The sequence below is a fragment of the Rhinoderma darwinii genome, chromosome 5 (genome assembly GCF_050947455.1).
Source record: "Rhinoderma darwinii isolate aRhiDar2 chromosome 5, aRhiDar2.hap1, whole genome shotgun sequence".
NCBI lineage: Eukaryota > Metazoa > Chordata > Amphibia > Anura > Rhinodermatidae > Rhinoderma > Rhinoderma darwinii.
The window spans coordinates 231,388,839-231,411,250 of record NC_134691.1 but is presented as its reverse complement, the minus strand read 5'-3'; the positions used below and the strand labels follow the sequence as shown (position 1 = coordinate 231,411,250).

At 48.9% G+C, this 22,412-nt stretch overlaps 5 non-coding genes and 1 pseudogene across 5 annotated transcripts; all 6 read right to left on the bottom strand.

Moving 5' to 3' along the window:
* Window positions 1–115: 115 nt before the first annotated feature.
* LOC142653642 (U2 spliceosomal RNA) lies at window positions 116–306 on the bottom strand. The gene has a single exon (XR_012848567.1). It is a non-coding gene; the product is annotated as a U2 spliceosomal RNA (small nuclear RNA).
* A 1,238-nt stretch (window positions 307–1,544) lies between these two features.
* LOC142655140 (U2 spliceosomal RNA) lies at window positions 1,545–1,735 on the bottom strand. The gene has a single exon (XR_012849430.1). It is a non-coding gene; the product is annotated as a U2 spliceosomal RNA (small nuclear RNA).
* A 7,601-nt stretch (window positions 1,736–9,336) lies between these two features.
* LOC142653641 (U2 spliceosomal RNA) lies at window positions 9,337–9,527 on the bottom strand. The gene has a single exon (XR_012848566.1). It is a non-coding gene; the product is annotated as a U2 spliceosomal RNA (small nuclear RNA).
* A 1,242-nt stretch (window positions 9,528–10,769) lies between these two features.
* LOC142653285 (U2 spliceosomal RNA) lies at window positions 10,770–10,960 on the bottom strand. The gene has a single exon (XR_012848222.1). It is a non-coding gene; the product is annotated as a U2 spliceosomal RNA (small nuclear RNA).
* A 1,234-nt stretch (window positions 10,961–12,194) lies between these two features.
* On the bottom strand, window positions 12,195–12,385 carry LOC142653640 (U2 spliceosomal RNA). Its single transcript, XR_012848565.1, has one exon. It is a non-coding gene; the product is annotated as a U2 spliceosomal RNA (small nuclear RNA).
* A 1,238-nt stretch (window positions 12,386–13,623) lies between these two features.
* On the bottom strand, window positions 13,624–13,826 carry LOC142653918 (U2 spliceosomal RNA; annotated as a pseudogene).
* Between the last annotated feature and the right edge of the window lie 8,586 nt (window positions 13,827–22,412).

Sequence of the window (22,412 nt, the reverse complement as noted above, 5' to 3'; positions counted from 1 at the left end):
TTGTCCAACAGGTGTTGAAATAATGGGATTAAAAGGGGAGATCCCTTCAGAAAGACAGAAACAATGGCAAACACAAAAAACACTTTTGGAATCTGATTTTAGTCAACACATAAGGAAAGGGTGCACCGGTCCTGGAAATACTGCAATACCAGGTCAATGCGTGGAATGGACAGAGCAAGCTCTATTTCCATCTCCCTGTTCTAAAAATCCATTTAATATATGGTCCCCAGATAGGGGACGTATCAGATATTAAACTGATAAGAACAGATACTACACTTGATCTTAGCCAAAAGGCCGAGAAGCGATAACCCGAACGGGCCGCGCGTTGCCCGAGCCTGCCCGATACTGCTGTTCAGCCCTTGCAGCGATTCAGCCTACTTCTAGGCAATTCCATGGGGCCCTGCAGGCTCACACACTCACAGCTACACGGGAGGTGAATAAAGGCCAGAGAGGAAGCCAGACAGGATTTGCTTCTTTTGCTTGCACCACAATGCAGTGCTGAAAGAGGAGGAATCTACATAAAAACGCCTTCCTGGCAACGCCCAAATGCCCTGCTGCCATGCAGATAAACACTGGCAGCGGCAGCAAGTGCATGCCCACAGCCACCCCTTGTTCCTTCACACCTTGTATCAGCTGTAATCCAGTCCAGTCCAGTGCTGCCTGCTGAGCAGCACTGACCAACACTGCCTGGGCCCAGGCTTTTATCTCTGAGGCCCCATTATGATGTCAGAAAGCTGGCTCTGGCTCCTCAGGGCTCCACTATGACACGTGCAAAGTTCCGTCTGAACTTTATATATGACGGTGCGGCTCAGTCAGTCACTCAGTGTTGCCTGAGAGGGCAACACTGCAACAGCCGGCCGCCAGGCTGTCTTTTTTTGCACAGCTAGTTGCCTCCAGGAGGCCACAAGAGGGAGACAAGGGACTGCAAAATGGAAAATAAGCATCCACCAACTTTACAGACAACTTCTCCTTGCTCCTACAACCTCCATCCTTGCACAGTTTGTTATTCTTCTAGGTAACATAGTAACAAATCCAAATTGCTGCTCTCTTTGTAGGCAAACAAGGCTTTGTTGCAACTGCAATTCTTACTCCTTCTTGAAATGTAGGGACGACAGTACATTCCATCACATCCATCTAGTGTACACAGGTAGGTCCATTGTGGCGGGCGGGCGGGCGGGCGGCTTTAATGGCTGTTTGCTGTTCCCCTACTCCACTCCACTATTTGACTGTGGTGCTGCATCAATCAGTGGCTGGCTCAGGTGCAGCTCTTTAACTTACCTAAAAGGGAGGGCGGAGAGAAGACATGGAAGGTGAATGAGCTGTTCCAATGTGAAATGCCGGAAACACAGACACACAGACGACACAAAACAAGAGGTGGCAATGTATTCATTAATTGCATTTAATCAATTAGCTCATTATCACTCATGCATTGTCCAACAGGTGTTGAAATAATGGGATTAAAAGGGGAGATCCCTTCAGAAAGACAGAAACAATGGCAAACACAAAAAACACTTTTGGAATCTGATTTTAGTCAACACATAAGGAAAGGGTGCACCGGTCCTGGAAATACTGCAATACCAGGTCAATGCGTGGAGTGGACAGAGCAAGCTCTATTTCCATCTCCCTGTTCTAAAAATCAATTTAATATATGGTCCCCAGATAGGGGACGTATCAGATATTAAACTGATAAGAACAGATACTACACTTGATCTTAGCCAAAAGGCAGAGAAGCGATAACCCGAACGGGCCGCGCGTTGCCCGAGCCTGCCCGATACTGCTGTTCAGCCCTTGCAGCGATTCAGCCTACTTCTAGGCAATTCCATGGGGCCCTGCAGGCTCACACACTCACAGCTACACGGGAGGTGAATAAAGGCCGGAGAGGAAGCCAGACAGGATTTGCTTCTTTTGCTTGCACCACAATGCAGTGCTGAAAGAGGAGGAATCTACATAAAAACGCCTTCCTGGCAACGCCCAAATGCCCTGCTGCCATGCAGATAAACACTGGCAGCGGCAGCAAGTGCATGCCCACAGCCACCCCTTGTTCCTTCACACCTTGTATCAGCTGTAATCCAGTCCAGTCCAGTGCTGCCTGCTGAGCAGCACTGACCAACACTGCCTGGGCCCAGGCTTTTATCTCTGAGGCCCCATTATGATGTCAGAAAGCTGGCTCTGGCTCCTCAGGGCTCCACTATGACACGTGCAAAGTTCCGTCTGAACTTTATATAAGACGGTGCGGCTCAGTCAGTCACTCAGTGTTGCCTGAGAGGGCAACACTGCAACAGCCGGCCGCCAGGCTGTCTTTTTTTGCACAGCTAGTTGCCTCCAGGAGGCCACAAGAGGGAGACAAGGGACTGCAAAATGGAAAATAAGCATCCACCAACTTTACAGACAACTTCTCCTTGCTCCTACAACCTCCATCCTTGCACAGTTTGTTAGACTGCAAGGACCCATTATCCACTTTACCTGCCCAGGGCCTTAACCATCCTTCTTTGAATTAACACACCAACACCTTCTTTATGCAAATGTGGAAGTGGCCACAGCTTTATTATTATTTACAACCATCGGCATGAAGACATATATATATTTATTTATTTCCTCTCCTCCTGAAATGCCGATGCTCCCTGTCTCCATCAGGCATGTAGGGTGCTACCTCCGTCTTCATCTGCCGTACTTTCCGCCAGCTGTGACATCTACGAAAAAAACAGAAAAACGCCAGAACAAGAATATAACCGTAGAAAAATTTTTTAAAAAACAAAACCAAAACCAAAACCACCAGGGGAGGGAGGGCGGGTGTTTCTTCCACTGCAGCTTGAAGGTAAGAGGGCTTCCTGCTCCAAACCTCTGCCTTATATCTTCTTAACCACGCCCCTCTTACCCCTTGTTGACCAATCCTGATCCTGGGCATTATTTTACACCGTTCCATCCTTTCTTAACCCCTTGCAGTCCCTGACACTCTCCCTAGGCGCTTCAGTGTCTACAAGACTGCAAGGACCCATTATCCACTTTACCTGCCCAGGACCTTAACCATCCTTCTTTGAATTAACACACCAACACCTTCTTTATGCAAATGTGGAAGTGGCCACAGCTTTATTATTATTTACAACCATCGGCATGAAGACATATATATATTTATTTATTTCCTCTCCTCCTGAAATGCCGATGCTCCCTGTCTCCATCAGGCATGTAGGGTGCTACCTCCGTCTTCATCTGCCGTACTTTCCGCCAAGAAGGGGGAACTGAGAAACCTACTCAGTCCCCCGACCACCCCCACCAAGCAACGCCAGCCCTCTCTCGGCACCATCCAAGAGATCCAATAAAAAGATATCGAGCCCGATATCATTCAGATGCACTCCATCCGGTGCCAGCAGATCTGCATTATCCCCCTCCAGGGATTGGTGTCGCAACCCGATCCCCCCTATAGAGCGAATGAACCGCGACACCCGCACATTAATTAACCTGCGCACTCTCTCCAAAGCTGCCATATTCCTCGCTCCTCGCCACACCGTGCGCGCCACTATTTCGGACCAAACTATCACGCAACGGGCGAACAGATCCCGAAAACGCGCCAAATCAGTTCGTATAATTGACAATAACTCAGCCATTTTCACTTGGCCGATATCATTTCCACCCGCATGGATGATTAGGACAACAGGTCCGTACGTGTGCCTTGTAACTGCCACTACTTCTGGCAGTAACTGCACCCACCGTAATCCCCGGACACCTCTCCAATGGACGTCGGCCTGTGCGAGGCCCAAATTCGGACCTAATGGCCTTCGACCCGCTCGAACCGCTGCCCAATGCACATACGAATGCCCCAAGATCCACACTTGGGGGCGCCGCAACCCTAACAAAGAAATTAAGCTACATTCCGGTCAAATGAAAATTACAGGCAGGGTTAACATAACACTCCATATAACAGGAAGGAAAAACAGGGGGGGGGGGAAGGGGAGGGGGGGGAAGGGGAGGGGGCGACCTTTCTTATGAAAACTTCCAGCTTACACCATCTTTAAAACCAGATCAGGTCGCACATATGACTTATAGCTATTAGAGCGCCATCTACCCAGACTCATGATAGCCGCTGAATCCAAGCCCAAGGCATCCGCCTCAGTTGCCGCACCTATCCTAAATGAATGTGTACCAAACTCGCCCGGCGGCAAACCTAGATACTTCAAGCCGGCCTTAAAAATCGCCTCAAATTGAAAACGCGACATCGCGGATGCATCCTGATGGATCAAGAATTGCGTCCCGGGCACTCGGACCAACACGAATTCCTGGACCCATTTTACCGGGCAATACTGCCCCCCAATCCTCCCAATCGACAGCCAAGCCCCCTTTCCTACCACATCAGTCTTTGACCTCCGCACACAGACCCTGAGAGAATCTCCCAACGTTACTACATCCGATCCGAGAAGACCACCGCTCGCACTTACTCTGTGCGGAACCAGCTCACTAACCCGCAAAGCGGCAAAGAAAGCCAACGAAAACGCCGCGTCGAACAAGGACACTTCATATTCATCCCGACACACAAAACATAAAACGGCTAGAAGCCGACCCAAAAGTGAAAAAGATACTGGCCGCCTCGTGTCCCTTGAACACGCCTCTTTTTTCCACCCTTTTAAAGACTGCCGAACTACAAATTCTTTTGTAACATCTCTGCATCCCCACAATTTTAACATAAAGGCCACTCCTGCTAAAAACTTGCTCGCCGTGGCCGCACTACCCCCTTCCTGACGTATTTGTACCAAACTTGCTAACGTGACGTCCAGGTGACACCCCTCCTGTGATGGGAAGTCATTCCCCGCAATCTCCAACCACCGATCCCACGCTCTGCAATGACTCTTCCAAGTCGCCGGTACCACCGAACCCCTCAACAGTCTCATAAGTTGTCCTCGACCAGGGCCCATAAGTGAAGGGGGGGGGACACCCCTTCTGCCAAAGCTGCCGGGTGCAATTCCCGAAACCGGGACATCTGTGAACGAGACAAAGCATCAGCCATCACATTACTGACACCCGGAACATGTTTTGCACGAAACCACACATTCAAACGCAAACACTTCAAAACCAACCGTCTTACTAAAGCTAATACTGGCAACGAACTAGACGACAACCCGTTCACCGCATGCACCACCGCCATGTTGTCTGTCCAAAATACAATCCTCTTATTCACCATCACGCTACCCCATAACTCTATTGCAACTATAATAGGAAACAATTCCAATAGCGTTAAATTACGTAAGACTCCCAAATCACTCCAATGCAAGGGCCAAGGGGATCTACACCAACTTCGGCCCAAAATTGCTCCAAAACCATCACTTCCGGCTGCATCCGTAAATAATTCCAAATCTACATTAGACAACTCAGCGTCCTGACACACCGACCTCCCGTTAAACGAACTCAAAAAAGAATGCCAGACAAACAAATCCTTCCTCATACAAGAGGTTACCCTGATAAAATGATTTGGCTTCGAGATACCTCTAGTGGCTAAAGACAAACGCCTAGAAAAAACACGACCCATTGGAATTATACGACAAGCAAACACCAGCAATCCCATTAACGACTGTAACTGTTTTAACGTCACTTTTTTCGACCCCATGACCTGGTCAACCTGCGTCACTAGCCTTGCCAATTTATCATCCGGCAACCGAAAAATCATCCGCTCGCTATCTATTTCGATACCCAAAAATGACAAAACCGTTACAGGACCTTCCGTCTTATCCTCGGAAATAGGTACCCCGAAACGCGACATCACCTGTCGAAACACTCTCAGCAACGTGCTGCACAACCCAGAGCCCCCCGGGCCCACAAAAAGAAAATCATCCAGATAATGAATGACCGAGTCACAACCAGACTCCAAACGAACTACCCACTCTAAAAATGACGCAAACATCTCAAAGTAACTGCATGATATTGAACAACCCATAGGAAGGCACATATCCACGTAAAACCCTTTGTCTAAACAACAACCCAGCAGGTGAAAACACTCCGGATGAACCGGCAGCAAACGAAAGGCCGCTTCAATATCAGATTTGGCTAACAACGCCCCTTGTCCAGCCGCCTGTACCAACCTTACTGCAACATCAAAAGACGTCTACGAAACCGCCGCCTCCGCCCTAGAAATACCGTCATTAACAGAACCACCGCGAGGAAAAGAAAGGTGATGAATCAGCCTAAACTTTCCTCGTTCCTTCTTTGGAACTAAACCAAGGGGGGAAACTCGCAGATTCGTATACGGCGGCTCGCTGAATGGACCTGCCATTCTTCCTAATTCCACTTCTTTAGCTAATTTTAGCCGCGCAATGCCCACATTCTCATTGATCGACTTCAAATTGTCAGCCAATGACAATGTCGCAGAATATTCAAAAGGAATCTCAAAACCAAACGAAAACCCGTTAGTGAGCACCTCTGCTTCCCGCCTCCTGTGGTACCGCTCTAACCATGGGCCCATCTCGAGCACGTTCACCGGCGTTCTCCGCTGCGCCGGAAGGAGGTGCCTTGACCGGCTGCTTACCTCTCCGGAAACACCGGAGCGCCGAATGAGCGCCCCCACAGATGGAGCATTCATGTCGAAATTTGCACGTGGCAAAGAAACGACAGTGGCCCTCATTGTAGAGCCAACAGGCACCTGTGGGCCTAGCGGCCGCAACTCCAGGGGCGGGGCCCGGTGCTGCGGCCGCATTGGGAAAGGGGCGTTGTTGCCTACTCCCTTGCGCTAAAATAAGCTGCAACCACACGTCCGTTGCCTTCGTCGCCCAACTAATATCAGGCGACAAAGCCAAACGTCGCCGAAATTCTTCATCATATCGCCACCAGGCCGCACCACCGTGCAGCCTGTGGGCGCTGAAAATTGTGTCAAAATAGACAAACAACTCGGCCCCTTTCCCAGGATAGCGTTGGCAAATAACATGAGCCAGTGTAGCGTAACACTGTACCCAGTTGCCAAATGTTTTCGCTACTTTTGCTTTCCTATCCGAACCTCTCTCAAAGCCCCGCTCCTTGTCGACAGTCACCTGCTCCACCGAGACCAAGGACCAAATATCCACAAATTCATTCCTCCAAATCTTGTCCTTGACCTCAGCTGACAAATGAGTCCCGAGAGGAGCGACTCCACAAAACAATGAATCTCTAAACGTCAAACTAGCTAAAGCATTCTCTTTCTCAGACGGGGGCATAGCTCCCTCTGGTGGCACAGAGGGACACGACGTTCCCTCATTCACTTTCAACCCAGCCACCACGGCTTTTAAAACAGAAATCAAATCCGCACCCGCTGCATTAGGTTTATTAAGCCATGCGTCACCGCAGGCCGACTCACCGCTCCCAGAGGTCCCACCGACTCCAGAGGGTCCTTCAGCCACTTGCCGCGGCACTGGAACCACGGCCTGCACCTCCTCCACCGGCCCGGCGGGAGGTACAACCTGGGACAGCTGCTCCTGATCCACCGACAAGCACTGCACCTCCCGGCGTCGACTGCGTCTCTGCGGCCGTGAGGATATCCTCGACGACCTCCTCCATGATCCGGATGATGCGGACGTCGTCGCAGACGAGGAGGAGAAACCATCGCTGGAAGACGAGGAATACCGTCGACCACGCCTCTTCCCGTCACCTGACCTGCGACGTCCATGATGGCCGTGCCGGCGATGTCCACCAGCCCGGCGTTTCCTCCCTCGCCTGGAACGCTCCCTTCTTGGACCTGCAGGAGAGAAAGATGACAAGGCAGGAGAAGGGCAAATAGCATCCAAAACACCCTCACTCCTATCTTTCCTAGCACACTCCCCCCCTGCCCCTGATCCGTGCTGACAGGGGCCCGGGGGGGACCGGGGTGGAGAAGCGACAGGCACCGCAGAAGCCCCCGCCCCCTGGCTGGGCTGCTTGCTCACCGTCCGCCTCCCCGCACCCGCCGCCATCTTCTTTTTTCGTGCGCCGCCATCTTGTGTCCTGGCTGCACTGCGCCTGCCAGGACGTCCCGCCCCTGTTCCCCCCGCCGCCAATTCTGGCTGCGTAGAGAACAGCACGGGGAAAGATGGCGCCGACCCCGGCTGCACACAGGCCCCAGAAGCAAGTCCCAGCTCCTGTGAACATGCCGCATGGTAAGCGACCATGTCGGACCAGTCGCCTGAGTCCGCCATATTCACCCCACTGTCACGATAGTCGGCCGCTGCCTCCGCGCCCGCATCAGCAGCTCGAGGCGGGTTGTACCGTGCCCGTGCCGGTTTAACAGCCGCCCTCTTACCGCCATGGGGAAGGACGCCAGCGCGACGAGTGGACGGGGGGGAGGGGGGCACTATGTCGACCGACGAAGCACCCGTCGACATAGGCCTAGGGGACCTGCTGGGACCACCGCATGACTGTGCAGCAGTCACAGCACCCCTCATAGCAACAGGGCTAGGGCTTAGTCTAACCGGAGGGCGTGTAACGCGCTGCGGCCTACCTCGGGTAGCCGCTCCCGACTGTTCCGTGCCCCGCTCAGCTCCTCGCCTCTCTCCTTCCTCCAACAGGGATTCCAGCCAGGCAGGCCCCTCTGCCGCTACCCGCTGTGCCACCTTCCGCAACAGTTCTTCTGCCATCTTCTTAACGACCACGCTCTGAATCTCCACAGCAGCAGCAAAGGTGTTTCTTCCACTGCAGCTTGAAGGTAAGAGGGCTTCCTGCTCCAAACCTCTGCCTTATATCTTCTTAACCACGCCCCTCTTACCCCTTGTTGACCAATCCTGATCCTGGGCATTATTTTACACCGTTCCATCCTTTCTTAACCCCTTGCAGTCCCTGACACTCTCCCTAGGCGCTTCAGTGTCTACAATTCTTCTAGGTAACATAGTAACAAATCCAAATTGCTGCTCTCTTTGTAGGCAAGCAAGGCTTTGTTGCAACTGCAATTCTTACTCCTTCTTGAAATGTAGGGACGACAGTACATTCCATCACATCCATCTAGTGTACACAGGTAGGTCCATTGTGGCGGGCGGGCGGGCGGGCGGGCGGCTTTAATGGCTGTTTGCTGTTCCCCTACTCCACTCCACTATTTGACTGTGGTGCTGCATCAATCAGTGGCTGGCTCAGGTGCAGCTCTTTAACTTACCTAAAAGGGAGGGCGGAGAGAAGACAAGGAAGGTGAATGAGCTGTTCCAATGTGAAATGCCGGAAACACAGACACACAGACGACACAAAACAAGAGGTGGCAATGTATTCATTAATTGCATTTAATCAATTAGCTCATTATCACTCATGCATTGTCCAACAGGTGTTGAAATAATGGGATTAAAAGGGGAGATCCCTTCAGAAAGACAGAAACAATGGCAAACACAAAAAACACTTTTGGAATCTGATTTTAGTCAACACATAAGGAAAGGGTGCACCGGTCCTGGAAATACTGCAATACCAGGTCAATGCGTGGAATGGACAGAGCAAGCTCTATTTCCATCTCCCTGTTCTAAAAATCCATTTAATATATGGTCCCCAGATAGGGGACGTATCAGATATTAAACTGATAAGAACAGATACTACACTTGATCTTAGCCAAAAGGCCGAGAAGCGATAACCCGAACGGGACGCGCGTTGCCCGAGCCTGCCCGATACTGCTGTTCAGCCCTTGCAGCGATTCAGCCTACTTCTAGGCAATTCCATGGGGCCCTGCAGGCTCACACACTCACAGCTACACGGGAGGTGAATAAAGGCCAGAGAGGAAGCCAGACAGGATTTGCTTCTTTTGCTTGCACCACAATGCAGTGCTGAAAGAGGAGGAATCTACATAAAAACGCCTTCCTGGCAACGCCCAAATGCCCTGCTGCCATGCAGATAAACACTGGCAGCGGCAGCAAGTGCATGCCCACAGCCACCCCTTGTTCCTTCACACCTTGTATCAGCTGTAATCCAGTCCAGTCCAGTGCTGCCTGCTGAGCAGCACTGACCAACACTGCCTGGGCCCAGGCTTTTATCTCTGAGGCCCCATTATGATGTCAGAAAGCTGGCTCTGGCTCCTCAGGGCTCCACTATGACACGTGCAAAGTTCCGTCTGAACTTTATATAAGACGGTGCGGCTCAGTCAGTCACTCAGTGTTGCCTGAGAGGGCAACACTGCAACAGCCGGCCGCCAGGCTGTCTTTTTTTGCACAGCTAGTTGCCTCCAGGAGGCCACAAGAGGGAGACAAGGGACTGCAAAATGGAAAATAAGCATCCACCAACTTTACAGACAACTTCTCCTTGCTCCTACAACCTCCATCCTTGCACAGTTTGTTATTCTTCTAGGTAACATAGTAACAAATCCAAATTGCTGCTCTCTTTGTAGGCAAGCAAGGCTTTGTTGCAACTGCAATTCTTACTCCTTCTTGAAATGTAGGGACGACAGTACATTCCATCACATCCATCTAGTGTACACAGGTAGGTCCATTGTGGCGGGCGGGCGGGCGGGCGGGCGGCTTTAATGGCTGTTTGCTGTTCCCCTACTCCACTCCACTATTTGACTGTGGTGCTGCATCAATCAGTGGCTGGCTCAGGTGCAGCTCTTTAACTTAGCTAAAAGGGAGGGCGGAGAGAAGACAAGGAAGGTGAATGAGCTGTTCCAATGTGAAATGCCGGAAACACAGACACACAGACGACACAAAACAAGAGGTGGCAATGTATTCATTAATTGCATTTAATCAATTAGCTCATTATCACTCATGCATTGTCCAACAGGTGTTGAAATAATGGGATTAAAAGGGGAGATCCCTTCAGAAAGACAGAAACAATGGCAAACACAAAAAACACTTTTGGAATCTGATTTTAGTCAACACATAAGGAAAGGGTGCACCGGTCCTGGAAATACTGCAATACCAGGTCAATGCGTGGAGTGGACAGAGCAAGCTCTATTTCCATCTCCCTGTTCTAAAAATCCATTTAATATATGGTCCCCAGATAGGGGACGTATCAGATATTAAACTGATAAGAACAGATACTACACTTGATCTTAGCCAAAAGGCCGAGAAGCGATAACCCGAACGGGCCGCGCGTTGCCCGAGCCTGCCCGATACTGCTGTTCAGCCCTTGCAGCGATTCAGCCTACTTCTAGGCAATTCCATGGGGCCCTGCAGGCTCACACACTCACAGCTACACGGGAGGTGAATAAAGGCCGGAGAGGAAGCCAGACAGGATTTGCTTCTTTTGCTTGCACCACAATGCAGTGCTGAAAGAGGAGGAATCTACATAAAAACGCCTTCCTGGCAACGCCCAAATGCCCTGCTGCCATGCAGATAAACACTGGCAGTGGCAGCAAGTGCATGCCCACAGCCACCCCTTGTTCCTTCACACCTTGTATCAGCTGTAATCCAGTCCAGTCCAGTGCTGCCTGCTGAGCAGCACTGACCAACACTGCCTGGGCCCAGGCTTTTATCTCTGAGGCCCCATTATGATGTCAGAAAGCTGGCTCTGGCTCCTCAGGGCTCCACTATGACACGTGCAAAGTTCCGTCTGAACTTTATATAAGACGGTGCGGCTCAGTCAGTCACTCAGTGTTGCCTGAGAGGGCAACACTGCAACAGCCGGCCGCCAGGCTGTCTTTTTTTGCACAGCTAGTTGCCTCCAGGAGGCCACAAGAGGGAGACAAGGGACTGCAAAATGGAAAATAAGCATCCACCAACTTTACAGACAACTTCTCCTTGCTCCTACAACCTCCATCCTTGCACAGTTTGTTATTCTTCTAGGTAACATAGTAACAAATCCAAATTGCTGCTCTCTTTGTAGGCAAGCAAGGCTTTGTTGCAACTGCAATTCTTACTCCTTCTTGAAATGTAGGGACGACAGTACATTCCATCACATCCATCTAGTGTACACAGGTAGGTCCATTGTGGCGGGCGGGCGGGCGGCTTTAATGGCTGTTTGCTGTTCCCCTACTCCACTCCACTATTTGACTGTGGTGCTGCATCAATCAGTGGCTGGCTCAGGTGCAGCTCTTTAACTTACCTAAAAGGGAGGGCGGAGAGAAGACAAGGAAGGTGAATGAGCTGTTCCAATGTGAAATGCCGGAAACACAGACACACAGACGACACAAAACAAGAGGTGGCAATGTATTCATTAATTGCATTTAATCAATTAGCTCATTATCACTCATGCATTGTCCAACAGGTGTTGAAATAATGGGATTAAAAGGGGAGATCCCTTCAGAAAGACAGAAACAATGGCAAACACAAAAAACACTTTTGGAATCTGATTTTAGTCAACACATAAGGAAAGGGTGCACCGGTCCTGGAAATACTGCAATACCAGGTCAATGCGTGGAATGGACAGAGCAAGCTCTATTTCCATCTCCCTGTTCTAAAAATCCATTTAATATATGGTCCCCAGATAGGGGACGTATCAGATATTAAACTGATAAGAACAGATACTACACTTGATCTTAGCCAAAAGGCCGAGAAGCGATAACCCGAACGGGCCGCGCGTTGCCCGAGCCTGCCCGATACTGCTGTTCAGCCCTTGCAGCGATTCAGCCTACTTCTAGGCAATAACATGGGGCCCTGCAGGCTCACACACTCACAGCTACACGGGAGGTGAATAAAGGCCAGAGAGGAAGCCAGACAGGATTTGCTTCTTTTGCTTGCACCACAATGCAGTGCTGAAAGAGGAGGAATCTACATAAAAACGCCTTCCTGGCAACGCCCAAATGCCCTGCTGCCATGCAGATAAACACTGGCAGCGGCAGCAAGTGCATGCCCACAGCCACCCCTTGTTCCTTCACACCTTGTATCAGCTGTAATCCAGTCCAGTCCAGTGCTGCCTGCTGAGCAGCACTGACCAACACTGCCTGGGCCCAGGCTTTTATCTCTGAGGCCCCATTATGATGTCAGAAAGCTGGCTCTGGCTCCTCAGGGCTCCACTATGACACGTGCAAAGTTCCGTCTGAACTTTATATATGACGGTGCGGCTCAGTCAGTCACTCAGTGTTGCCTGAGAGGGCAACACTGCAACAGCCGGCCGCCAGGCTGTCTTTTTTTGCACAGCTAGTTGCCTCCAGGAGGCCACAAGAGGGAGACAAGGGACTGCAAAATGGAAAATAAGCATCCACCAACTTTACAGACAACTTCTCCTTGCTCCTACAACCTCCATCCTTGCACAGTTTGTTATTCTTCTAGGTAACATAGTAACAAATCCAAATTGCTGCTCTCTTTGTAGGCAAACAAGGCTTTGTTGCAACTGCAATTCTTACTCCTTCTTGAAATGTAGGGACGACAGTACATTCCATCACATCCATCTAGTGTACACAGGTAGGTCCATTGTGGCGGGCGGGCGGGCGGGCGGCTTTAATGGCTGTTTGCTGTTCCCCTACTCCACTCCACTATTTGACTGTGGTGCTGCATCAATCAGTGGCTGGCTCAGGTGCAGCTCTTTAACTTACCTAAAAGGGAGGGCGGAGAGAAGACATGGAAGGTGAATGAGCTGTTCCAATGTGAAATGCCGGAAACACAGACACACAGACGACACAAAACAAGAGGTGGCAATGTATTCATTAATTGCATTTAATCAATTAGCTCATTATCACTCATGCATTGTCCAACAGGTGTTGAAATAATGGGATTAAAAGGGGAGATCCCTTCAGAAAGACAGAAACAATGGCAAACACAAAAAACACTTTTGGAATCTGATTTTAGTCAACACATAAGGAAAGGGTGCACCGGTCCTGGAAATACTGCAATACCAGGTCAATGCGTGGAGTGGACAGAGCAAGCTCTATTTCCATCTCCCTGTTCTAAAAATCAATTTAATATATGGTCCCCAGATAGGGGACGTATCAGATATTAAACTGATAAGAACAGATTTTTTTTTTTTTTTTTTTTTCAACAAAGTTTTTTATTGGCAAAAATAATATATTTTACAGACTTTTTTTTAAAATTGAAACCACAAGATAAAATCAACAGCATAATACATGAATATTCATACATTTAAATGAATACAAAAGTAATAATAATAAGACCATTAATACAGATGTTATAATAAAAGTACAGAACAATAGCAGGATAAAATTTATACAGGGCATAAAAGACATAAAAGAATAAAACCATTTTTATTTACAATGTTATGGTATTCCACATTTGCAAACACCACATGGATGTTGCTTCTTTTACCCCTAGCTGCTTTTTGTCCCTAAGATAATAAATATACATTTCACTTAGGGCATATTTCACACAATTTTTAACGTCAATAAAATCATGTTTAAAAAGCAGAATGTTCCTAACCTTCCAAATGGCATTCTTAAAACAGTTTAAAATGATCCAACAGACCATTTGCTGTTTAAAACTTGGGCAGTTAAAAAGACCATAAAACACGTATTCAAATTTAAGATCTTTAAGACCGCAGGCCCATTTCAGCAATGGGCCTACCTTCCTCCAAACCTCCTGTGCATATGGGCAGTTCCAAAACAGGTGCATTATCGTCTCGTCGTCACCACACCTGTCTCTCGGGCACTTGGCTCTCGCCACCAGTCCTCGCCTATGCTGGAATTCACGAGTAGGGAGGCACTGGTGAACGATTGCCCAGGCAAGGTCCTTGTGCACATTTGCCATAAATTTCCCGAAAACGTTCCGCCACACCACCTTGGACCTTGCCTGTGAGAAATTTGAAACTGCCAGTGTATCCTCCTGCCGCCTACAGGAGAGTGACACTTTTTTCTGGTCCCCCAATATGTCAGGCTCCAATTCTTGGAGACCTAGGAGCCTGACAGTTTTTTCGAGCACCGCATATTGTTTTGGGGGACACAGAAGCACAGGAGAATTCAAAGGGACACGAAACCATCGTTTAAAAATCATGCCCGTAGCGTACTTTAAAAAGTAGCTAAAAATACCATCAGAATTATACATTTTAAAACAGAAGCAAAAGTATTTAATGTAAAAGAAGTTAAAAAGGTTAGGAACATCTCTCCCGCCATTGTCCTTACATCTGTACATAAAATCACGTTTTAGTTTTTCCATTTTGGAACCCCATAAAAACATAAAACAGATCCTGGTCACTTTTTTAATATATAAAATTGTTGGAGGGAAAACCATAGCTACATAAAGCATTATGGGTAATAAAACAGATTTAATTATTAAAACTTTTCCCTCCATGGTGAGATTTCTCAAATTCCACATTAAAACCTTTTTTTCCATTTTGGCAATTACTGAATCCCAATTGGGTCTCCCATCGTTTTCTTGATTAAAAACAATTCCTAAAATTTTTATCTGATCCTGCTGCATGTTAACTCCTGGTGTCACAGAGGAATCCCATACACCAGTATAAAAACAGTCACACTTATCAACGTTTAATTTAAAACCAGAGGCTTCACAAAAAAAGCCGGTGTTCCTCAATGCCCGTCTCATAGAAGCGGCGTCTGGGCATAGGACGGTGGCGTCATCCATATAGCCTAGGATTTTTACCTGGTTCCCCCTTCCTCCAGGTATGGGCACGCCTCTGATGACTTTATCATCTCTTATTAGGGTGAACAGAGGTTCTATGGCACAAATAAAAAGGAGCGGAGACAACGGGCACCCCTGTTTCACCCCTGATAAAAGAGGAACACCTTTAGTTAAAAATCCGTTGATAGAAATTTGGCTAAAACAGGATCGATATAAAAGCTTAATACGTGTTAAAATAATTTCAGGAACAGCCATCTTTTTAAGAACCATAAAAAGATATTCATGGGAGACCCGGTCAAAAGCCTTCTCGAAATCTAAGGATAAAATAGCAAGGCTTTGACCCCTTTCTTTAAAATACCAAATGATGTCACGTAAAATATTCAGGGACTCAGTAATTGACCTCCCAGGTACCCCACATACCTGGTTTGGATGGATTAATTTATGAATAAAAGGTTTAAAACGGATTGTTATTAGTTTAGCTAAAATTTTACAATCAACGTTTAAAAGAGTAATAGGGCGCCAGTTTTTTAACTGGTCCCTCTCACCTTTTTTAAAAATTAAGGACACAATCCCCCTCCTCCAGGAAGGGGGCAGCTCTTCAGTAATAAAAACTTCCTTATACAATAAAAACATGTCATTCTTTAAAATTTCCCAAAAAGCATGATAAAATTCGATGGGCAGACCATCTTCCCCAGGAGCTTTCCCATTAGAAAAACTTTTAAAAGCAAATAAAAGTTCCTCCAAGGTAATATTACGGGATAAAACTTCCTGGTCTAAAATATCTAGCTTGGCATCAAGGGAATTAAGAACATGTTCTAAAAAGGAAGGATCAATATTTTTCTTGTTAAAAAGAGATTGGTAGAAATTAAAAGCAGAATTTAAAATGCCGACCATAGTGGTTTCTCCTTCAAGGTTTAAAATGACATCTCGTTTATCCATTACCTTTTTGAAGAAGAACCGGGAACACTTCTCGCCATCCTCGAGGTGCTTTACATGTGAATTAAAAATTATTTGTTTCCCTTTCTCTTCTATGGCATATTTTATTTCAGCTTTAAGATTTAAGATATCATCATCAACATCCATACCAATCTCCTTCAATTTAAAAAGTACATGTAAACGTTTATTAAGAACATAAAACCATTGTTTTTTCTCTTTTGCTTTCTTCTTACCTGCTCGAATAAAAAAAGCTCTGATTTTGGGTTTAATGCCCTCCCACCAGTGTAGCATAGGCTGACTGGGCGCTCTATGGGACTGCCAACACTGGTAGGTCCGCACAAACTCCTCTTTAATGATGGGGTCCTCCAGGAGTGTGGTGTTTAGTCTCCAGGGACCCCTACAAGCTTTTTGCTCTCCCTCTAGCTCCAGGTGCACTGAAAGGAGCTTGTGATCAGATAAAATATTTGTTAAAAGCAAACATTTTTTGGGAATAAAACTATTAGAAGTGAAAATAAAATCAATTCTGGAGCTCACTCTTCCATTGGACCAGGTGGGGCCTGGGTCCGCAGGCAAGAGTTCCCTCCAGCAATCTTTCAATTTAAAATCACCAATAAAATTCTTGAGCAGGTAAGAAGTACGGTCAATTTTTCGATTAAAATCCCCACCCTGGCGGTGTTCTCCATCTCGCACACAGTTAAAATCACCACCCACCAGCAGGGGGGTAGACCCAACACAAAACAATGGTAAAATCTCTAATAGTTCTGCCCTCTCCTGTTTGGTAGGAGGGGCATAAACGTTTAAAACACGAATTAAAGTTCCATTAAAAAGCAAATGTATTAAAATAGCTCTGCCGGGCATGATTTCAGTCACTGTTTGGATGGAGATAAAACGACCTCGGCAGAGCAATCCAACCCCCGCAGAGCGACAGTCATTTCCACCAGACCAGACTGAGGGGCCTAGTTTCCAGTCCATCTTTAAATCTTGATATTCCAAGTCATTAGGGATTCCACATTCTTGAAGCAGGCAAAGGTCAAAGTCCACAGTCTCTAAAAATGAAAATAAAGCAGTCCTGCGGACAGGGCTCTTTAGGGACCTCACATTTAGTGAGGCGACTTTGATAGGAACCAACATAGTCTTAGTTGAGGTCAGGGTCCGAACCAGAAGAGTCGTACTCGGAGATCAGCTGCGAGTCTGGACCCCCTTTTTGAGGGGTCAATAAATCTTGGATGTTGGTAGGGTCAGAGCCAGATACGTGGGCGGCTCCAACCCCCACACTGCTCTCATCCGAACTCCGATAGGCAGCTTTCCTCCGAACTCCGGACTCCTCTTCCTCTCGCTGTCTCTTTGCAGAATGGCTCCTATCCATCTCCTCGAAGTCGCTCTCACCCATCTCTGGCCCCTGGCTGAAGATATCGCTGATGTCCTTCCTGGGCAGCTGCACAGGGGCCTGTGAGGTCCCATCGCTCTTGGCAACCTTTGCCTGCTTACGGGGAGCCTTCATCGCAAGCCCCTCCACAACCGCAGTGGAGGAACTTTGCTCCGACCCCCCCGTTGACCGGAAATGGTCAAAACGAGGCTCCAATCCAGCATATTTTAGGGTTTTCTTAATGGAGCCCTCGTCTGACACAGAGTGTCTCCGCTCCATGCCCACACTCTTGGGACAGGCGTCAGGTCCTACTGCAGAACCTACGGAGCCACGACGCCTGTCGCTAACCACTGCCTCAACAGGGTCCACTGCAGGCGGAGCAGAGGACCTGTTTGCAGAGGTGCCGGTCAACTTATGTCCAGCAGAGTCAGAATTCCTCCTGCTCTGCCTGGACCCGGTGGAATCCCTATGGCCGTCCCTCGAGGCTGACATCGGTGGGCCCCCCGATGGAGCTGTGAAGGACTTTGGCCTGGACCCCTCAGTCGTCAATGCTCGTTTTGGGGCATTACCAGCGGCGTCTGCACATGTTGCAAACTGCCGCTCTGGCCCTGGTCTGGGTGGCCCAGATTTCGCTCTGCGGGGGCAATCTTTAAAAGCATGCCCAGTCATGCCGCACAGATTGCACAACACCTCGGAACTGCATTTTGCCGCTACGTGTCCAACCTGGCCACACCTGTTACACTGCACCACATGGGGCCGGTCACAATGTTCTCTGGTGTGGCCATATCTCAAGCAGTTCCGGCAGGCTATTGGCATCTGGGGGTAAAATAGGAATCCTCGATTCTTCCCAATGGCAAAGTTCTGGGGTGGGTGATGTAAGCCTCCAATGCCATTGGGATCCTGGCGGAACTTCACCCAATATTTTCTTTTGCCATTCCAGAAGCTCTGGGTGTTCAAGATTTTATGTGAGAAGCGGACCTCCCTGCAGTAACGACTGAGGAAGGTTTCAATGTCACACTCTGAGACAAATGGACTGAACATGCACATCACGAGCGGGACTTCTTCCTCCCCGTAGAGGAATAAAAAGTTCAGTCCATTTAGCCGCTCCTCACTCTGGTCCGCATCAGACAATCTTTTGTGCATGTTGTCGCAACATGCCGCGGCCGTAAAGGATACGGTGTACCGACCGCGGCTTTCCTGGTCGTTGAGACACAGGATGTCCGCCCGCTTGAGCCCCAGGAAGTCCAGCAGAATCACCTCCACAATGAAGCGAAGGTTCTTCCGCTGGCGATGGCCTTCTTCCACCTCGATGCGGACGGACTGGCGCAACCGGGTGTCCCCGGATGCAAATCCAAATGTATATGGCATTTTCAGTGCCTGGGGGCTAAGCCTGTCCCTTATAGCAGCAAGGGCTCAGATTCCACAATTAAGTGGAACCCTCCCCCAAGGCCAAGGATTAGGGTACCCCAGACACCTACGAAGCCCGATAAACGCCCTCGGAACGCTCTTAGAAAAACGCCTCAAGGCCGGTTGACCTCTTGGGTAAGGCGCGATCGCAACTCGTTGTCCGGGGGCTAAGCCCACTCCCCAAATAGCAGCAAGGGGGTGAAGTCTCTCTGTGAAAAGAGACGATCCCCCAAGGCCAAGGAGCAGGGTACCCCGGACACCTCCCAACAAAACCAGATGCAGAAATACTACACCTGATCTTGCCAAAAGGCCGAGAAGCGATAACCCGAACGGGCCGCGCGTTGCCCGAGCCTGCCCGATACTGCTGTTCAGCCCTTGCAGGGATTCAGCCTACTTCTAGGCAATTCCATGGGGCCCTGCAGGCTCACACACTCACAGCTACACGGGAGGTGAATAAAGGCCGGAGAGGAAGCCAGACAGGATTTGCTTCTTTTGCTTGCACCACAATGCAGTGCTGAAAGAGGAGGAATCTACATAAAAACGCCTTCCTGGCAACGCCCAAATGCCCTGCTGCCATGCAGATAAACACTGGCAGCGGCAGCAAGTGCATGCCCACAGCCACCCCTTGTTCCTTCACACCTTGTATCAGCTGTAATCCAGTCCAGTCCAGTGCTGCCTGCTGAGCAGCACTGACCAACACTGCCTGGGCCCAGGCTTTTATCTCTGAGGCCCCATTATGATGTCAGAAAGCTGGCTCTGGCTCCTCAGGGCTCCACTATGACACGTGCAAAGTTCCGTCTGAACTTTATATAAGACGGTGCGGCTCAGTCAGTCACTCAGTGTTGCCTGAGAGGGCAACACTGCAACAGCCGGCCGCCAGGCTGTCTTTTTTTGCACAGCTAGTTGCCTCCAGGAGGCCACAAGAGGGAGACAAGGGACTGCAAAATGGAAAATAAGCATCCACCAACTTTACAGACAACTTCTCCTTGCTCCTACAACCTCCATCCTTGCACAGTTTGTTAGACTGCAAGGACCCATTATCCACTTTACCTGCCCAGGGCCTTAACCATCCTTCTTTGAATTAACACACCAACACCTTCTTTATGCAAATGTGGAAGTGGCCACAGCTTTATTATTATTTACAACCATCGGCATGAAGACATATATATATTTATTTATTTCCTCTCCTCCTGAAATGCCGATGCTCCCTGTCTCCATCAGGCATGTAGGGTGCTACCTCCGTCTTCATCTGCCGTACTTTCCGCCAGCTGTGACATCTACGAAAAAAACAGAAAAACGCCAGAACAAGAATATAACCGTAGAAAAATTTTTTAAAAAACAAAACCAAAACCACCAGGGGAGGGAGGGCGGGTGTTTCTTCCACTGCAGCTTGAAGGTAAGAGGGCTTCCTGCTCCAAACCTCTGCCTTATATCTTCTTAACCACGCCCCTCTTACCCCTTGTTGACCAATCCTGATCCTGGGCATTATTTTACACCGTTCCATCCTTTCTTAACCCCTTGCAGTCCCTGACACTCTCCCTAGGCGCTTCAGTGTCTACAAGACTGCAAGGACCCATTATCCACTTTACCTGCCCAGGACCTTAACCATCCTTCTTTGAATTAACACACCAACACCTTCTTTATGCAAATGTGGAAGTGGCCACAGCTTTATTATTATTTACAACCATCGGCATGAAGACATATATATATTTATTTATTTCCTCTCCTCCTGAAATGCCGATGCTCCCTGTCTCCATCAGGCATGTAGGGTGCTACCTCCGTCTTCATCTGCCGTACTTTCCGCCAAGAAGGGGGAACTGAGAAACCTACTCAGTCCCCCGACCACCCCCACCAAGCAACGCCAGCCCTCTCTCGGCACCATCCAAGAGATCCAATAAAAAGATATCGAGCCCGATATCATTCAGATGCACTCCATCCGGTGCCAGCAGATCTGCATTATCCCCCTCCAGGGATTGGTGTCGCAACCCGATCCCCCCTATAGAGCGAATGAACCGCGACACCCGCACATTAATTAACCTGCGCACTCTCTCCAAAGCTGCCATATTCCTCGCTCCTCGCCACACCGTGCGCGCCACTATTTCGGACCAAACTATCACGCAACGGGCGAACAGATCCCGAAAACGCGCCAAATCAGTTCGTATAATTGACAATAACTCAGCCATTTTCACTTGGCCGATATCATTTCCACCCGCATGGATGATTAGGACAACAGGTCCGTACGTGTGCCTTGTAACTGCCACTACTTCTGGCAGTAACTGCACCCACCGTAATCCCCGGACACCTCTCCAATGGACGTCGGCCTGTGCGAGGCCCAAATTCGGACCTAATGGCCTTCGACCCGCTCGAACCGCTGCCCAATGCACATACGAATGCCCCAAGATCCACACTTGGGGGCGCCGCAACCCTAACAAAGAAATTAAGCTACATTCCGGTCAAATGAAAATTACAGGCAGGGTTAACATAACACTCCATATAACAGGAAGGAAAAACAGGGGGGGGGGGAAGGGGAGGGGGGGGAAGGGGAGGGGGCGACCTTTCTTATGAAAACTTCCAGCTTACACCATCTTTAAAACCAGATCAGGTCGCACATATGACTTATAGCTATTAGAGCGCCATCTACCCAGACTCATGATAGCCGCTGAATCCAAGCCCAAGGCATCCGCCTCAGTTGCCGCACCTATCCTAAATGAATGTGTACCAAACTCGCCCGGCGGCAAACCTAGATACTTCAAGCCGGCCTTAAAAATCGCCTCAAATTGAAAACGCGACATCGCGGATGCATCCTGATGGATCAAGAATTGCGTCCCGGGCACTCGGACCAACACGAATTCCTGGACCCATTTTACCGGGCAATACTGCCCCCCAATCCTCCCAATCGACAGCCAAGCCCCCTTTCCTACCACATCAGTCTTTGACCTCCGCACTCAGACCCTGAGAGAATCTCCCAACGTTACTACATCCGATCCGAGAAGACCACCGCTCGCACTTACTCTGTGCGGAACCAGCTCACTAACCCGCAAAGCGGCAAAGAAAGCCAACGAAAACGCCGCGTCGAACAAGGACACTTCATATTCATCCCGACACACAAAACATAAAACGGCTAGAAGCCGACCCAAAAGTGAAAAAGATACTGGCCGCCTCGTGTCCCTTGAACACGCCTCTTTTTTCCACCCTTTTAAAGACTGCCGAACTACAAATTCTTTTGTAACATCTCTGCATCCCCACAATTTTAACATAAAGGCCACTCCTGCTAAAAACTTGCTCGCCGTGGCCGCACTACCCCCTTCCTGACGTATTTGTACCAAACTTGCTAACGTGACGTCCAGGTGACA